Here is a 16,644-nt window from a genome sequence, read left to right as displayed (position 1 = left end):
AACTTGTGGAATGCCTCTTCACACTCAGGTGTCCACACAAACTTTTCATCTTTCTGAAGTAGACGAGTCATAGGCTTGGATATTTTGGAGAACTCCGGAATAAATCGACGGTAATACCCAGCCAGACCGAGAAAACTCCGAACCTCGTGTACCGAAGTTGGAACTTTCCAATCCAGCACCTCTTGCACCTTAGCCGGATCCACCGATATGCCTTCTTTAGATAAGACATGGCCCAAGAAAGGTACTTTCTTTAGCCAAAACTCGCATTTGCTAAACTTAGCATAAAGCTGATGTTCGCGCAAACGCGACAACACTACACGCAGATGCTCTGCATGCTCCTCTTCATTGCAAGAATATACCAAGATATCATCAATGAAGACCACTACAAACTTGTCCAATTCGGGCATGAACACCGAATTCATATGATACATGAAATGAGCAGGTGCATTCGTAAGCCCGAAGGACATGACAAGGTACTCATACAACCCATACCTCGTCGAGAAAGCCGTCTTAGGTATATCTTCGGGACGGATCTTGATCTGATGGTACCCAGATCGCAAATCAATCTTGGAGAATACCTTAGCTTTAGACAACTGATCAAACAAGATATCAATGCGAGGAAGAGGGTATTTGTTCTTGATAGTCACCGCATTTAGGGGACGATAGTCCACACACATGCGCAAAGATTGATCCTTCTTCTTCACAAAGATGGCCGGACAACCCCAAGGAGAAGAACTAGGACGAATAAGACCCTTCTGCAACAACTCATTTAGTTGGGTCTTAAGCTCAGCTAATTCATTGGGCGGCATCCTATAAGGTCTTCTAGAGATAGGAGCGGTGCCTGGAATCAATTCAATTTTGAACTCCACATCCCGATCCGGAGGAAGCCCGGGAAAATCATCAGGAAATACGTCCGGAAACTCACACACCACCGGAATATCCTGAATAGCCTTAGATGTAACTGCATTCACAGTGCTACGGATTTGAATATCACGAGGGAGTTGCACTAGAAATGCCTCCTTGGTATCTGGGTCTTTCAACATCACTACACGAGTGGTGGTGTCTATAAGAACTCCATTACCACTCATCCACTTCATCCCTAGAATTACATCTATGCCCACACCGGGTAGAACAACCAGATCAGCAAGAAACTGACGGCCTCCTATCTCCAGAGTTGCCCCCAAAACCACTTGATTGGTGGAAATATCATTTCCCGCAGCACTAATACAATAACTGCCTTGATCAAGTGTGATGGTCTTGATGCTATGCTTAGATACAAATTCAGAACTCACAAAAGAATGCGATGCTCCAGAATCAAAAAGCACGAGTGCATCATGTTGATTGACCAGAAACTTACCAGCCGTGACTACCTCACCAGCAGGGATTGCCTCCACAGTTGTGTAGTGAACACGCCCCTGACGGACGTTCCCCTGGTTGCCCTTCTTTGGCGGGTAAGGACAGTTGCTCTGCCAATGCCCGGTCTGATTGCAGTTCCAGCACGGACGGTTGGCAGGTGGAGTCTTGGCATAGCTGGGACCCGTGTTGCCCCTAGGAAGAGCAATAGAGTACCCCTTGCGAAAACCCGTCTTTGCCTGATTCTTCTTCACCGGAGGGCGGTATCGCTGGTTGGGGGTTGGAGCACGGAATGGTGGCTTAGCTGCCACTGGAGCCTTGGACTGAGATGACCCAGCACTGGCCTCAAAAGCCCTCTTGCGAGTCTTGGTCGCAGTGTACACAGTGTTATAGTTCTCTTGGGTGAGAGCATCACTGAGAAACTCGTTGAAAGTTGCACACTTAGTGCGGCCCATAGTCTTCAGCAATTTGGGACCCAAACCCCGCTTGAAACTAGCGATCTTTTTCGTCTCCGTGTTCACAAACTCAGGAGCATACCTAAACAAGTGATTGAAAGCATGCAAATACTCCTTCAGAGTCTTGTTGCCCTAAGTCAGCTGCATGAACTCGGTGTGCTTCATCTCCATAACACCTGGAGGAATGAAATGCCCTTTGAAAGCCTCACGGAAAAGATTCCAATCAATCACCGTGGCAGCCGGTAGAGCTTCCCGGTACTGATTCCACCAGATGCCTGCTGGTCCCTGCAGTTGGTGAGCTGCATAATCCGCCTTCAAACCTTCAGTCAACCGAAGTAGGCGAAACTTTTGTTCCACCGTATTCAGCCACTCTTCAGCTTGAAGGGGTTCTTCAGCTTCTCTGAAAGGTGGGGGCTTCGTATCCATGAAGTCCTTGAAGCTACTGTACTGGTTAGGAGCTGGCCCTTCCTGTGCATTACGGCCACCCTAATTTGCCATACGATTGATGGTTTCAGTGAGCATCCTCTGATTTTCCACCATCATTTGCATCAGCTCAGCTGGATTTGGTGGTGGAGGAGGAGGTGGTGGATTCATGTTTGCACGCTGTTCCGCACCCCGGGTGCCACGAGACATCTGTAAAGACACAGTCAGTGAGCATTGATGATGACAAGATTTGCCGTAGAAGAACTTATACTCATGCCTGAAAGTATTCGAGAGAATAACTTCACAGAAAGGCACAATAATTCAATTCCACAAAACAACATCACCAATCCAACACACGACATAGATATCCGCAATACGCACCACAACGGAAAACATCGGCACAACATAACGATCATATAGACTGCACATAGGGTCCATAAGGTTATTACACCATCACAGTACATGCCATGAGTCAAGGTCAAAGTTTCGAATTACAACATGGTTACAAAAGCACCACAACCGACTGGCATACAACAAAAGATCCTGCAGCAACTACTCACTACTCCCTACACTCCAGGCTCGTCATCCGAGTCAGCGTCGAAGATCGCCTCTCCATCCTCGTCGCTAACCGGCTCAAGCTCCTCATCCTCCACGTCCTCGTGTAAAGGTGGTGCAGCCGCTGCTGGCCCATCGACCTCCATACCATCATCCTCGGCCACAATCACCTGAGGTCCCACCTCTGGATACACTGGGATAGGGCGAGGAATAGGGTGTAGCAAGTTGTCGAGATGGTGAATCTCCACAAGACCAGCCTCAATCTGACCCTGTAGATAGTTCTCCCGCTCAAGCGACTGAACTCGGTGCATCTCCCATGCTTGGTGCCTGTTCTCCGACACACGGAGTGCAGTATCGCTCTCACGGGTGAGCTGCACCAAGCGCTCCTGCAAGGTCTCCTTCTCTCTAGCTAACTGGCTCATCTGATCCTGCTTATGATCTCTCTCTCTGATGGCTTTCACCCACTGCTGCCTCCGATACTCCGCAATGTCTTCCCAGTCATTGCGGTCCTTCTGAGCTTGCTCCAGGAGCCTAGCTTGCTTGCGAAATTTGCGAGCACGCTTTTCAGCCTTCCGCTGCATCTCCTGTGCCCTACGAACAGCCACCATCACCTGTGCATAGGTGTCCTCTCGCTGACTGATCAGCTTGAGTACAGCCATCATAGCACTCATAGCAGGACTAGAGCTCTCAGCTCTCTCTCCTCTGCCTCGAACCAAAGCACAACCATCAGCCTGTTTCCACTCCGCGGCTGCTGGGTCAGCACTAGGAATGGAGGCCGCTGGTCCTCCTGTCAGCTCGTCACCACACCTCTGACATATGTCGAGCAGGATAGTCTGGGCTGCAACCTGAGCTGCCTCCCAAGGAGTCTGCCCATCTGAGCTGCACGTCCAGCCTGTCCATGCAGGCTTGTCCCCGCGTGGAGGGACAACTCCCTGCACAGCAAACCACTGGATCTCTCCTGTGCTCTCCATCTCCCACCAAGAATACTGAGGTGGCTCAGTATACCCAACAGTCCGTAACACTCTCCAGAGCAGGGTAGGAGTGCCAAACTCGTGCAAGAAAGTTTCACTGGGACGAGGTGAGGCGGGTGCGTCCATCTGTGGAAAGGAATGGGAATACCATGGTAAAAGAGGATTAGTTGAAGCAACATTTATTTATTTAAAAAGGGACGAAATTGTAAGGGAAGGAGGAGACAGAATGTATGTATGAATGCGACATGATGCATGCACGAACCGTACATCCTCACAAACTTAGAAAATTAATATTCTAACGGATATACGGTGGCATACATTCGTCTCTCGATACGGTAACTATCGGTTTACACGTACGTTGTTCGAGTACCTGCAGAAAACTTCACTTCAGCCCAACAGTTCCCAATATATATCACTCAAGAAAGCAGTAAACTAAGTGCACATTGCTTGGGCATGCCCAACATGCTCAAACAATGACACCACAACTACCCGAGAAATTAAATACTCCCCAATTAAGTTTCTTTCGTGGTTCCATGGTTTCGACATGTAGCCACTCCAGAAAACCACCGCGAACACTCCCCTAGACCGCCGTTTGGACGATCATGCTCTCACAGCTCCCACTTACCTGAGCGTAGGTGCGACGTTGCATAATTTAAATCTAGCGACATATGTGGCTAATTCACATATGAAGGCTACCTCCACCATTAGACCACAGGGTAGCATAGTGCGGTCATCACACATCCATACCTGAGTACTGCCGGAGATGCATAAATAAAACCCCCCAAGTCAGTACTTAAATAGCCACCTAGAGTCCTTATGTGGGCAAGGAGGATTCGACCACTGGCATAACTTAATTACTTATTAAACACCATTTTATTTAAAAACTCTTTTGTTTTAAATACACAAATGCTGCATTTATAATGCTGAACTTGCTCCGATGCCAGCTGTCACAGAACCGACCAAATTATAAGAGTTCAAGTGCAGAAACGATCGTCAAACAATCAAGTTTCTAAACTTGAGCCCATATAATCCCGGTAGTCAATCGAAATCACGAAGGACTTCAAACCAACTCGCAACAAACCAAGATCGTAATAGTTCAGCATAAACACAACGATTGTTACATAGTCATTCATTGCCGACAAAGCGGCACCACATCGGAGTCATTAAGTTATTACAACCCAAGTTTGAAGTAGCGGAAGCAAAATAGTTACACACATCCGTTCAAAGTTCAGTTCACAAGTTTGTTACTGCCAGAGTCTAGGTCATCCTTCCAAAAGCATCATAGACGAGAAGAGTAGAGAACCGTGCCCAACGGTTAGTCCTCATCCCCAGCGGGATGGAGACAGGTCTTGCAGAAACCGTCATAGAAGATATCATCTGCAACAGGTGGGAATAAACCCTGAGTACGAGGATGTACTCAGCTAGACTTACCCGTCTAGTAAAACACAAAAGACACCAAGGATCATGCAAGGCTAAATCTTAAGTGGAGCTGGTTGACTCACCTTTTGCCAAAAGCTTAACTTACAACTAAGTTATTTTAAGGGCATCATATTTATTTATCATCAGCCTACCACTAGATTAGCACCTGTACTACAACACATCACTTGATTATTACAAACAATATTAACCATATCAAATTCATCATATGTTCTTCTTGCTATCATCATTATCACGAACCAAGTTCATTAGTGAATGCTACGTTTGCCGCTGCTCTGTCAAGTTCTCACTAACCGGGAGAGACGGCGATTCGAATCGAATTCCTATCCAGCTGGAGGATTATTCCTAGCACTCACCCAGGCATCTCCTGCCGGAGAGCCAAAGGGTCACCTTTGGTACGACTCAGGAGTCGCGGCTCCGATCAGCGCCGCACTCCCAGGGCTACCACTCTGCCAGGGAGGTCAGGAATTTTAACTCACCTGCCTTTGGACTTACGCCAATGGTCCCCCGCACACCGCACTTCCTCCGGTAGTGCGCACTTTATACTTGTCGGTCTTCCGGCCTGAGTCATACTACTCGGCTTCGCGGTCGGAACGAGTTATCCGGCCAACTAAGTGTCAGGCATGCGTTCAACATGACAAGAGGACGTACAACGATCGGTCCTTAGCTGCCACAGACGGAGTTACTACACACTTGCAAAACTCTGCCCGGCTTAAGTCAATTTAACCAGGTTCCATCCACGATAGCACATATAGACCATCGTGACCCGACACAACCCTATATCGCGCGGATGACAGAATATCACCCGACTTCTACCGATTAAAGCATAGCTAAGCTGCTACTCGAACCTAACTCTACAACCAGGGAGGGTGAGTTATCTGGACAAGGATAAAGTAGAATGCAGCAATAGTTTCATCACAACTCCTATACGTAATGCATCAATAGATATAACATATTAAGTAAACTTTTCGGAAATAAGGGGAGACTTAGAATGCTCCGGGGCTTGCCTTTCACGAACGATGCCGGCTCGTGATTCGGGCACTCAACTTCTTCTTCGGGCTCCTCGAGTCCGGCTTGCTGGACCTCCACTTCCTGGCTGCCCTCCTGACCTTCGGGATTCGCTTGGAGCTCGAAGGAAACTGCCACGTCCGGTGCACCTATTGCATGCTCGATGAATGAGAAGGTGCACATGCTACAGATGAATGCTTAATAACACAAGCAACTCACTGGACACTCATTTACGGAGCAAGAGTTATACTAACTCACATGAATAAACAAGTTAACATAACCCAAAACCTATCATGACACTAAAGCAGCAAACGACACAAAACAAGTATGCTCAGTAAATAAATCATAATTATAGATAGACAGGTCCAACAAACATGAGTAAGGACATTCTGGAAAGCTTACGAAATTGTCTACAATTAATCTTTAAACATGACAGCAAGATTCATATATGAAACTGGTCATTTAAACAAAGTTCCAAGTTCTGTCCCAGAAAAACAGAGAACACCTATTTCTGGAACCCAACTTGGAACATCTATAACTTTTAAACTACTTGGCCAAATGACTTCAAATTTAAACCACAGCTGGCTCTATAAGTTTAGAACAACTTTGATTTAGACAAGTTTCACAGAAAGTCAAGTTATCATTAAGCAAAGTTAAATTGCTCACTTGCTGTCCAGAACAGCATTTAACCCTATAGTTAATTATTTAATGACATGATCAAAACACAAACCATGCCAACCATATGACTCATGAGCACAAACATATTACAAGGTCACCAGATCATCAGTTGAAAACCCCAAAACAATTACTTAACAAGGCATTTATTAATTAACTTTAGATAAGGCATATTTACAAGATATTAGTTAAAGTGCTCAGAAAAATCTACAAAAATTACAGAGGCACAAGTATAACATCAGATCACCACCATAAAAATTTCAGGACCAATGCACATGCCAAATTAAAGATATGCATTTAACATGTATCAAGGCATTTATTTCATAAATTCATAAACATGACTTATATAGTGTCAAACAACAGATTTCAGATTATTTACATCTTAGGAATACCATAAACAAGTTTACCACCAAAATAGAGCACCAGCATAAACACCAATTATTTTATGTGATTTAATTAAAGAAACAAGCCATATTTCAAACACAAATTACATATCACAACAACAGTGCTCCAAAAATCATGAAATAATTATCAGAGCACTCCAATGCCATGCAGAGACCACCATAAAATTTTCAAAGCAAACTAAGCAGTATAACAAGAGATATGCCTTTATCCATAAATAACAAGATTAAATCCTTAATAAATAATTTCTCAAAAAACATGATTCATTTTATATTTTTATTAAATACTAGCCATCTCAAGAAACACCACAAAATTTGTTTCACAATTTTTGGATCTCAGAAACAGGAGATATGATTTTTGCAAGAAAGCCAAAAATCAGGATTTTTGAATAAAAGAAAAGGAGGGAAAGAGAGAGTCGCTGACAGTGGGTCCCATCTGTCAGACTCTTCTTCCTCACGGCCGAGGCGATCTTCGCCGGCGATTTCTCCGCGACGGCGAGGTCTCCGGCCAAACCCAGGGCATCAACGTGATCCCCGAACCCTAACGGCTCGATTGACCCCACTTTTGCCACGGCGGAGCCACCGGAAGGGGCTCACCGTCGGCAATGGCGGCTCGGCGGAGGTGCCCGGCGTTACGCCGGAGCCCTCAAGCCGGTAGAGCGCGACCTAAGGCCTTCTACAGCACCAACGGACTACGGCGAAGCTTCCTAGGTACGCGGCTTGGCCTGGATCCCCGTGGAAAGCGCTAGCCACGAGAGCACCCAACTCCGGCGGAAGCACGGCGGCGCTGTGCACCGTGTCCGGCGACGGAGAACCCGGTAGAGCGTCCACCAGGTGGCGCAAAAGCTCGCTAAGGACCTAAGCTACCTCTAGGACCTAACCAAAGATGATGAGAAGCCTCACAGCGCTCGGCATTGAGTTCGCCGGAGAAGAAGGTCACGGCGGACCGATTTGGGGGAAGAAGGGAATGTCGGCTCACCGGTGGGTTTCTCGGCGAGTTAGAGGGTGGAGCTTGGAGAGCGGCTCACGGCGGAGCTTTGGGTGGAGTTTGGTGGACGGAGACGCAGAGAGGAGCGCACACGAGCTCGCCGGAGTGAGCTCGCGGCGGAGGGCTCGCTGCGGACGAGGTTCAGGCGAGAGAGGGCGAGGCAGAGCGAAGTGGGCGCCGCCGTGGAGGTCATGCACGCGACGGAAGCTGACAAGCGGGGCCAAACGCGGCGTACGGGCGACAAATGGCGACGGAGCTCTGCCGGCGGTCGGCCACGTCGACGAGGTCAGGCCCGATTCAGAAGAAAGGGTGCTCGTCTGACAGAGCCACTTCACCGGCGATTATCTCCCAAACCAGAGCGAATTAGGCGATGGCGTAGTTGACAAACTTGGAGTACTAGGCGAGATCTACAACTTTGTCAACTGGAGCAAAGGCCAGATCGGCCTCACTCAAACATAAGCATAGGAAGCCTATTTAATCAATTTAAACCACATCTTTGCAAAGAATGACATGTCTCAAGATAGATGATGATCATGGATGCTTTGAAAAATGATGATGCTCATGCCATGCACATGCTTGATGCAACCATAACACTGGGGTGTTACAGAGAGTCCCAACACCGTCCCGAGCAGGGACCTCTTCGCCCGTAGGCTCCCCTGGCCTAGACCAGGGGCCAGTGATGCCCACGACCGTGGCCGGAGGCAGTGCGGCAAACGAGGAGCCCCAGGCGGCCTCTGACGACGACATGGAGGAGATCCAGGGTCGTCCCTGTGACGGCCGCCAGCACGTCTACGTGTGGCGCCAACGCGGGGACCACTTTATTGGACACGAGGAGCTCGTGGAGACAGAAGAGGCCGCGAGGGTGGAGCGCGCGGCCAAGCGTCTCGTGGACGAGGTTAAGGTAAGTGGTCCTGTGTGCTGCTCGACACTTTTGTGCAGTGTTCCTATGTTCGACATATGTTCTTCTTTGCAGGGCGCGATGAAAACGGCAAAGTACCGGAAAAGGTGCTTTGACCAAATCGAGGGCATTGTGGCTGAGAACAAGGCCCTGTCCGCGGAGGTGGACCGGCTTCGGTCAGAAGTTGGGGAGAAGGTCGCCAGGATGAGTGCTCAGGAAGAGCGTCGTCTCGAGCTTACTCGGTGTTTAGCCGACCAGTATCGGCAGAGGATAGGTCAGTCGCACACTCTGAGCAGCTGTATATAGCCGTGTGATTAGTTTCGCTGACCAGGGGAGTGTTCCTGTAGACTTGGAGGAAGAGGCTGCGCGCCTCCGACAAGAGAAGGAGCAGCTCGGCCGAGAGCTTGCCGGGGCGCTAGAGGCCGGACGGCGAACAGGCGAGGAGCTAAGCCAGAGGAATCAGGAATTGTCTGGTGATAACCGTGCCGCCCCCCTTTTTTATTTGGCTGTTCAACGTTCCTTTCATTGTTCTTAAACTGTCCTCCTGCTTGGTTTGTAGTGCTCAAGGTGAATACCAAGAAGCACTTAGACGAGCTGGTCAAGGATCGGGACTCCTGGAAGACTAACTGTATTAGGCTTTGGAAAGGAGTAGCCCCGGTCCTGGACTTGATCAGCCCCGAGCTTCCTGAAGACCAGCCCCGCGCGCCGAAGCTGATGCCAGTCAAGAAGGCGCAACGGGCGTGGGATTGGCTCCAGCAGTTCGTTAAGGACGCCTGGGAGTTCGCCGGTGCACATGTCCTTAGCATGGTGCGTGCCCACTATCCCCTGGTCGACTTGTCCAGGCTAGAGAGGGGGTACCCCAAGGAAGTCGGCCCGCGGGAGGCGGACGACCTTCGAGCTGGCCTGCTAGACTTGTCGTCGACGGTGATCGGCGACATCAACCTATGTGGGACGGCCAGTCCCCCCGACCAGCCGGGGTCAGACAAGTCGGCCAGGGAGTTGTCGGGGGCGTCTATTGCCGGAGATGGGCGGTCGACGCCTGCGGTCTCGACCAGCCAGGCGCCGGTGTCCCCGACCCCTTCGTCCGGGCAGCAAGGCCAAGCGGGTGATCTGCTCGAGCAGTAGGCCAGTAGGATAGTCTGTAGGAGTAGACTAGTAACCGCCCGTCAGGGTGTTTATTGTAAACTTTGTATGTAAAGTTTGTAATAAAGTTTGATTTTGTCATGACCATGATTTTGAGCGCTGCAAAGTTATCTGAGTGATGTATCACTGTGTTTGATTGATAGTTGTTAAGGATCTCCGTCTCAGAGGATGTTGTTGTGCTCATCGAAAGTTTTGCGTGTAAACAAAGTCTAGCGAAAAAGGAAAACTTTTATTATTGCCAATTATAAGAAACTTACAAGCAAAAGTTACTGGAACTTATGGATAAAAATGGCGCAGTTTGTCTATGTGCCAAGTATTAGGCACGCGTGCTCTGTCTGGGTACGCTAATCTGTAGGATGTAGGACGTGTGACTTCGACGACCACAAAGGGTCCTTCCCATGGGGTGGATAGCTTGTGCATTCCTTCCTGGCTTGTTTTCCACCTGAGTACCAGATCGCCGACCACGAAAGAACGGTCCTTGACGTTCCTGTTGTGGTACCGTCTGATGGCTGCAAGATACTTTGCGGTTCGAAGACATGAATTTAGACGCTTTTCCTCCATGCAGTTGATTTTGAGCTCCCTGGCGTTGTCGGCTGTTGACTGGTCGAAGTTTTCAATTCTTGGAGACCCGAAGGTTATATCAGACGGCAGCACTGCCTCGGTGCCATAAACCATGAACTAGGGTGACACCCCCGTGTTCCGACTAGCCTGTGTTCGGAGACCCCAGACCACAGCCGGTAACTCTTTCATCCATTGACCAGGTGCTCTGTCGTTCTCGGTGTACAACCTTTTCTTTAGGGCATCAATGATCATTCCGTTCACGCGCTTGACTTGACCGTTTGCTCGTGGGTGAGCTACTGACACGTATTTGATGACTATGCCTCTGTCATCGCAGAAGTCCCAAAATGTAGTGTCAGCGAACTGAGTACCCAGGTCGGTGATTATACTGTTGGGGATCCCGAATCTGTGTATGATTTGATTGAGGAACTCCACAGCCTTCTCGGAGGTTGCTTTGAGCAGTGGCATGTATTCGATCCACTTCGAGAACTTGTCGATTAACACGAAGACGAACTTGAAGTTGCCGGGGGCCGGTTTAAATGGCCCGATCATGTCGAGGCCCCAGCAGGCGAAAGGCCAGGATGATGGGATAGTTTGAATCTCATGAGCAGGTACGTGGGTCCTTTTGGTGAAGAACTGGCATCCTTCACAATGTCGGACCAGCTTTTCTGCGTCGGTGACCGCGGTTGGCCAGTAAAAACCTGCTCGGAAAGCTTTCCCGACCAGCGTTCTGGAGGCAGCATGGTTGCCGCAGGATCCGACATGTATGTCGTCTAGGAGCTTGATGCCATCATCTTGGGATATGCATTTGAGCAGCACTTCAGAACTTGCATTTTTTCGCATAAGTTTGTCGCCCACCAGTATGTAATTCTTTGATCATCGAATGAGGCGCTCGTTCTCGGTTTTATCATGAAAGTCTGACCCGTCCGATATATATCTGATGAATGGGGTGCGCCAATCACGGCTACTGGTTGTCGGAGTAGCATCATTTATGAGCATTGCCTCAATAGGTTGCTTTTCGACCAGGTCTGTGCCCACACTTGGCTCATGGATGTCCTGGACGAAAACACCTCGCGGGATCTAGGCCCGAGATGACCCTAACTTTGACAACACATCCGCTGCCTGGTTCTTATCCCGGACTACGTGGATGTACTCTATGCCGTAGAAGTTGGATTCCCATTTGCGGATTTCTTTGCAGTAGAGATCCATCTTCTCGTGGGTTGCGTCCCATTCCTTGTTGAGCTGGTTGATAACTAAAGCGGAGTCGCCATAGACGTAGAGGCGTTTGACTCCCAACTCGACGGCTAGTCGTATGCCACGCAGGCATGCTTCGTACTCGGCGACGTTGTTTGACGCCGGAAAAAGGATTCTAAGGACGTAACGCAGTTTGTCCTTGTTAGGCGACATGAAGAGTATCCCAGCGCCTGCGCCGTTGATGTTCAAGGACCCGTCGAAGAACATTGACCAGTGGTCAGAGACGTCGGAAACGGGGGGGCTCGTTGAGATCTGTCCACTCTGCGATGAAATGGACCAGGGCCTGAGACTTGACCATAGTGCGGCTTTGGAAATCCAGGGAGAATGGGCATAATTCCATTGCCCATTTTACGATTCTACTGTTGGCGTCTTTATTGCACAGAATATCCCCAAGAGGAAAACTGGTGGTTACCAAGACCCGATGGCCGTCGAAGTAGTGCTTTAGCTTCCTCGACGTTATTAGAATGGCGTATATGAGCTTCTGTATTTGTGGGTATCTGGCCTTGGACTCATTTAAGAGTTCGCTTATGAAATAAACGGGTCTTTGGACCTTGTAGACGTGACCTGGCTTGTCTCGCTCGACCACTATTGCCGTGGAGACCACCCTGTCGGTTGCTGCAATGTAAAGGAGCAGGTCTTTATTGGGCTGAGGTGCTGTGAGAACAGGCGGAGAGGTGAGGAAGGTCTTGAGCTGGGTGAACGCAGCGTCAGCTTCCTCTGTCCAGGAGAATTTTTCCGACGCCTTCAAGAGTTTGAAGAAAGGGAGGCCTTTTTCTCCTAGTCTTGAGATGAAGCGGCTGAGAGCAGCCATACATCCGGTGAGCTTCTGAATATCCTTGACATTCTTAGGTGGCCGCATGTTGAGCACTGCTTTTACTTTTGAAGGATTCGGTCGTATGCCATCGCGGCTGACGACATTGCCGAGTAGTAGACCAGAAGGGACCCCAAAGATGCACTTTTTGGGGTTAAGCTTCCACTTATACTTGTTTAGTGCCTTAAAGGTTCGGTCTAAGTTGTCGATTAGGGTGTTTGCATCCCTTGTTTTGACGACGACGTCGTCTACGTAAGCCTCGACGAGGTCATCACGAATCTCGTCGTGGAGGCATTGCTGGATGGCCCGTTGATAGGTGGCTCCGGCGTTCTTGAGTCCAAAGGACATGGTCGTGTAGCAGTATGCGCCAAAAGGAGTAATGAAAGATGTTTTGATCTGATCATCTTCCTTTAGCGAGATCTGTTGATAACTAGAGTAGCAGTCTAGAAAAGAAAGGAGTTCGCATCCAGCCGTTGAGTCGACCACCTCGTCGATGCGAGGGAGACCGAAAGGATCTTTAGGACAGTGTTTATTGAGATCGGTGTAATCAACGCACATTCTTCATTCATTATTATTTTTGCGTACAAGAACCGGATTGGCGAGCCAATCGGGATGATACACTTCTTTTATAAATCCGGCTACTAGAAGCCGTGTTATTTCTGTCCTAATAGCCTCCTTTTTGTCACGAGCGAACCGTCGCAGCTTTTGCTTGATGGGTCTTGCGGTCTTCGAGACGTTTAAGGAGTGCTCGATCAGGTTTCGTGGGACGCCGGGCATGTCTGCGGGTTTTCATGCGAAAACACTCACGTTGTCCCTTAGAAACCTGACGAGCGCGTCTTCCTATTTAGGGTCCAGATTGGCCCCGATGAGGGCCGTCTTCTCGGGGCTGCCGTCGACCAGCTGTACCTCTTTGTATTCCTTGGACTTCAAATTCTTCCTAGCGGCCGCCTGCTCAGGTAGTCGGAGCTGGTCGGGAGGGAGCTGCGCGGCTTGGTTTGCTGTTTCTACCATGCGAATTGAAAGATCAATTGCTTCGGTGATCTTGAAGCTTTCCTCCTCGCAAGTGTATGCGGTGTAGACATTGCCCCTAACAGTTAGAACGCCCTTCTCCGTGGGCATTTTAAGGACCAAGTACGAGTAGTGTGGGACCGCCATGAATTTTGTCAGCGATGGTCGGCCCAATATCGCGTGGTGGGTCCCGTCAAAGTCAGCGACCACGAAGTTGACGAACTCTGGTCGAAAGTGGTCGGATGTTCCGAACTGGACAGGCAGAGTTATCTGTCTGAGGGGTATTGAGCTTTGCCCTGGCAAGACTCCCCAGAATTGAGCGTCATTGGGCTTTAGCTGTGCCGGAGTTATCTTGAGAGCAGGCAGGCTGTTGCGGAAGAGGATGTCGATGGAGCTTCCCCCGTCGACGAGCACACGCTCGACCTAATGCTGTTAATGCAAGGATCCAGGATTAGGGGGAAACGTCCTGGCTCCGGGATGGCGGCCCACTGGTCCTTTCTGCTGAAGGAGATCTCTCTGTGCGACCAGGGGGGAATTTCGGATCAGCGATCAAACCATCTGCGCTGTCTATGTTGAGGTAGGCTCTCTTTAGAAGCTTTCTTTCTCGCTTGGACTCGATGGAAACCTAGCCCCCGAAGATGGAGTGGACCACGTCGGTGGGACTGACATACTGGTGTCGTGGGTCCCTATCCTGGTCCTCGTCCTCGTCTTCGTGATCGCGCCCGTCTTGTTTCCCGTTTTTCTTGGCGGGGTCGTCTTGAGCCGCCCGCCGCGTATAGATGCTTTTGAGGACGCGGCATTATTCCATGGTGTGGTTGGACTTTGGATGGAGTTGGCATGGTCCCTTCAACGTCTTGTTGTAGTCTTCTTGGTAGTCCCGCCGCCCGTTGGGGCGCTTGACTGTATTCACCTCGTGGTCGGGGTCGCGGAGGCGCTTTCCTCTGAAATCGTCGCGATTGTCGCGCCGCCGGTCCCAACCTTCCCTGTGATCGCGGTTGTCGGGGCGACGATGGTTCCTGTTGTCGAAGTGACCACGACTATTGTCTCGCTGAGGAGGCTGGTCGGGTCCTCTCGCATCATCCCGGATGAGTTTTTCTGTGTCGTCGGCGTCGGCGTAGTTTTTGGCCGTGGCAAGAAGCTCGGCCATCGTTGTTGGCCTTTTGCGCAGTAGCTTGTTCCTCAGTGCTTCGTGGAAGCGCAGCCCTTTTATGAAAGAAGATATGGCCTCGTCGTGGGAAATTTTCAGGATCTTAAGGCGCATATCCGAGAATCATCGGATGTAATCGCGCAGTGGCTCGTTTTTCCTGTCCCGTATCCTCTCGAGGTCGTATTTGTTCCCGGGCTGTTCGCAGGTAGCGATAAAATTGTCGATGAATGCTTAGCGTAATTCTTCCCAGGAGTCGAAAGAGTCCTCGGGCAGGCCCAGGAGCCACTGGTGACCAGCCTGGTCGAGGACGACCGGGAAGTAGTTGGCCATGACGTGCTCATCTCCTGCTGCTGACCGGACGGCGATCTCGTATAGAGTGATCCAGTTTTCTGGGTTTTCCTTACCGTCGTATTTTTTGAGTTTCTCAAGCTTGAAGTTGCGGGGCCACACGACTTGGCGGAGGTGTGAGGAGAACTATCTCAGGCCCGGGGGGCGTGCGTTGCATCGTACTCAATACGACGTAGGTTTTCGTGAACTGCTCTCTCCGTGGCGCGCCTGTTGATGCGGTCCCGGGCGTCTTTTGGAGGGTTGTTGTATTGAAGATCCCTGTGCTGGTTTACTTCTTGACCACGCCCGCGATTCTGCTCGCGGTGACCGCCAGCATCCCGACCGTCGTCGCCACGCCGTGAATCTTTTCGATGATTGTTGGGGGAAGGGCTGCGGTGGTGCCTGCTGGGCTGTGGTGAGGTCCGGCTGCGATGGGTCTGGTCAGAGGAGACCTCTGTATAGGAGATAGCTTGGACTCTTTTGAGCAGAGTGGCTGTCTGTCCCATCGCGGCGATCAGATGTGCTCGAACGCTGGATCGGACGCCCTGGCATTCGGGAGTATCAGGGAGTCGATCTAAATTAGCCATGGTGATAGCCACATTGGCGCTTGGCGTTTTGTAGACTGGCTGATCCCCGACCATGTCGAAGGCGTCGGTGAGATTATGCGGCGAGAGTTGGCGTTCCTCGTCCGCGCGTCGTCGGGCGCGGTCGGCATTGTGCTGCTCACGGAGCTACCTCTACTCGTCTGTTTCTCCATCAACAACCGGCTCGTCGGCGCTGACGTTGAAAACGATATCTCCTCGCCGGGGTGGGAAGACCGGGAAACGAGAGAAACCCGGAGGATATTGTGGCAAATCCAGGTCGTAGTCCTCGTCCTCAGAGTTTATGACTTTAGTGGGAACGGAACCAGTGCTCGAATTTGTGCTGGAAGCCTGGCCGTCCCGTAGTTCTCGGATCGTCACGATGTTGACGTAGTGACGAGCTGGTCGACCGCTCCACTTTGGCAACCACCCAGCCTCGTTAAAAAGGGATTGGATGTGCCGCGAGTAGAGAGAGGCCGAGTTGTTCAGACCGCAAGGATAACCTTCCTTCGAATCAGCCTCGAGCTTGACGGACCGTCCTAAGGGGGTGGAGGTTATCGTCAGAGACGTTCCCAGTCGTTCGTGTGTGACGACACGAGTTGGCCGGTAGGAGTTGAAAAAATCCGTTGGTGCGGCTTGATCAGGTTGGCG

The sequence above is a fragment of the Sorghum bicolor genome, unplaced genomic scaffold, assembly GCF_000003195.3.
Source record: "Sorghum bicolor cultivar BTx623 unplaced genomic scaffold, Sorghum_bicolor_NCBIv3 super_18, whole genome shotgun sequence".
Lineage (NCBI taxonomy): Eukaryota > Viridiplantae > Streptophyta > Magnoliopsida > Poales > Poaceae > Sorghum > Sorghum bicolor.
Note: the sequence above shows the minus strand (reverse complement) of the source record.